This window comes from Osmia lignaria, unplaced genomic scaffold (assembly GCF_051020975.1).
Source record: "Osmia lignaria lignaria isolate PbOS001 unplaced genomic scaffold, iyOsmLign1 scaffold0047, whole genome shotgun sequence".
In the NCBI taxonomy this organism is placed as follows: domain Eukaryota; kingdom Metazoa; phylum Arthropoda; class Insecta; order Hymenoptera; family Megachilidae; genus Osmia; species Osmia lignaria.
In genome coordinates, this window is record NW_027478188.1 from 237,501 (window position 1) to 240,000 (window position 2,500).

The window sequence follows — 2,500 nt, forward strand, 5'->3', positions numbered from 1 at the left end:
GAAAAAAAAGTTGAGACACGACGTTCCCATAATTTTCGTGTTATTTCCTTTTTGCTTCAAACATTTTGCGGACTGCAGCTTCGTCGTATTGCTTTTATCAATTTTTAACAATTTCAAAGCGAAGACAACTCGCAAGACGATCCATTTCGTCTCGGTTCAATTTTAACGTCCGTCCGTATTATTTTTTGTTCCACAAGAGATTTCGAATAGGTTTCTTTATTTATCATCCCTTCTTTTCGAGCGCCACGGAAGCAAGAGGAAAAGCAAGAGCGAGAGAACATTTCGCGTATACTTCATTTAACAATTTTAACCAACACGCGATGTACTCCACACACCTCTTAGATTTAACAACTGCTTTTCTCTTCTTCTCCCCTTAGCGCAAGGGTAAACCCCATTTGTCTCTTCTTTGGAACGCAACAAAACTTTCGAGGACTGGACGACCGAGCGATGGTCGCGCGGTCTTCGCTTATCTTTAACAAACGAAGTAGTCCGTATGTATTCTAAATGTTGAAGCCTCCTAGAGCTTTAAGCCATGCGAGACATTGAAATGCTGTTTTAACGGGAGCATGCATAATTGCTGCAAACATACTTTTATCACAAGTTCTAGCCACGCCACGGAGGCTTCGAAGTTCCTTCACCATTCGCTTTCCTCTCTTTTGTTACACAGTTTCAGACTACGATCAGGGGTACCGAAACGCTGTATTGATTGTAAACAACCATTTTTATCTTGGAGCGGAGCGTTCCTTTACTCGTTAGATTTGTCTTGTCGCGTGTGTATTCGCTTTTTCGACGCTTTTTAACCATTTAACTTGTTTAGCGAAGCTAAACGCACAGACAGACAAAAAAAAAGGAACAGCATCGCGCGTCAAACAGCGACGACCCATCTGAAGCGATCTTTCATTTATACACCGTTTGTAAACAGAGAGATGTATAAAGCGCGGGGAATCATTCGAAACCCTGGGGCTATTCGAGCTTGCATTTCAGCAAATTATCATCTCAAACATTTCACTCGTTTGCTTTTTCTAAATTTATAGGAGAGCTTCTTTCGTTTATTTTTGACACACCTTTCGTAAATATCGTTTCTGGCAACGTCGGGAGCGTGGATTTCTACAAGTGAACAATCGCGCCGATCCGATAACTTCCAGCAGGATGGAGAATCTTTATAGATTATCTTCCGAGAACTCGGTGCTTTCACGGGCGGTCGTTTATAAATTTTAACGAACGACTCGCGCGCCGTGACGCACTTGCGCTAGTTCGAAGAGATATTTCGAAATTTGTTTCTCTCCTTTAACGGCCTGCATTTAGTGTATCGGTTGCGATTTTCGTCACATCGTTTCCACGACAAACGCCGACGAACTGCCCAACTATCGCTCGTACGTTGCGACTCTTTCTTTGTTTATCGTTCATTCATTCTTTCAATTTCGTTCGATAATCCCGCTCCGAAACGTTCTACTTTCGTTGAACGACGGCGAGATGTTTAGAAAGAAATGAATTACTCTTTTTTCGAGAAGCAAACGCAAGCAGTCTTTTGTTAAGAAAACGACCCTCAGCCAGGCGTGGTCCAGGAATTGTATCCGTGGACCGCAATGTGCGTTCGAAATGTCGATGTTCATGTGTCCTGCAGTTCACACGTTGACGCGCAATTAGCTGCGTTCTTCATCGACCCACGAGCCAAGTGATCCACCGTTCAGGGTAATCGTAAAATTTTGTATTTCAAACTCTTTAGATCTTTAGAGTGTTATTTTCATTATTAACACGCATCACATTCGATACCCACATCACTCTCCCACCCGGCGCGTGCGGGAGAGCGAATTCGGGCGTCGCCAACGTATTTGTTTGTTTGTTCGATCGTTGACGACACGATCGCGTCCAAGGACGGAAACCGTCGGAGAAACGCCCAGTGGCACGCTCCTCTCGACGGTCGGGCGTAAAGTACATTTAAAAACCTTGAAAAGTACGAACGCACACAAGGAATGCGAGCGCGCGTCCTGTCGCTGAATCGTGGGTTGCGAGATTCGAACAGACACACGGCCGGCGACGATCGGTCTAACTAATGGACACATAGTTTTTCAAAGACTCGCTATCGTCGCTTCTCAGCCGGTCCGTAAACAACACACATCGATCAGGCGGACGCACGAATCTTACCACGGTGCGTGTTTCGTAGATTCCAGGTTACCCGCAAGTACCTCTCTCTCCCTCTCGAAAGAGGAATCTCGATCCGTCCTTTTTGGACAATGGAGAAATCTTTTTATCGCAACACGGATGGCAAAGAAACAACCAAAGCGTAGGAGCGTGGGGACGAGAGCGACGAAAAGAACGTCGCGAAAACAAAGTTTCGACGGTTGCTCGTTCTAATACATCGTAGTTTCAACTCTCTCAGTTTTAACCACTCCTAGACGCTTCGTAAACTTTTAACAATTCTTCGCCTCCGCGAGTTTCATTTCGAATAGAGCGAACGCAACACGGACCAAAAAAACTCCGGTGATGCCAGATCATTTAG

General features: G+C 44.9%; 1 non-coding gene across 1 annotated transcript; it reads right to left on the bottom strand.

The window, feature by feature from the left end:
* Positions 1-1,540: 1,540 nt before the first annotated feature.
* On the bottom strand, positions 1,541-1,695 carry LOC143307190 (5.8S ribosomal RNA). The gene has a single exon (XR_013064395.1). It is a non-coding gene; the product is annotated as a 5.8S ribosomal RNA (ribosomal RNA).
* Positions 1,696-2,500: the final 805 nt, after the last annotated feature.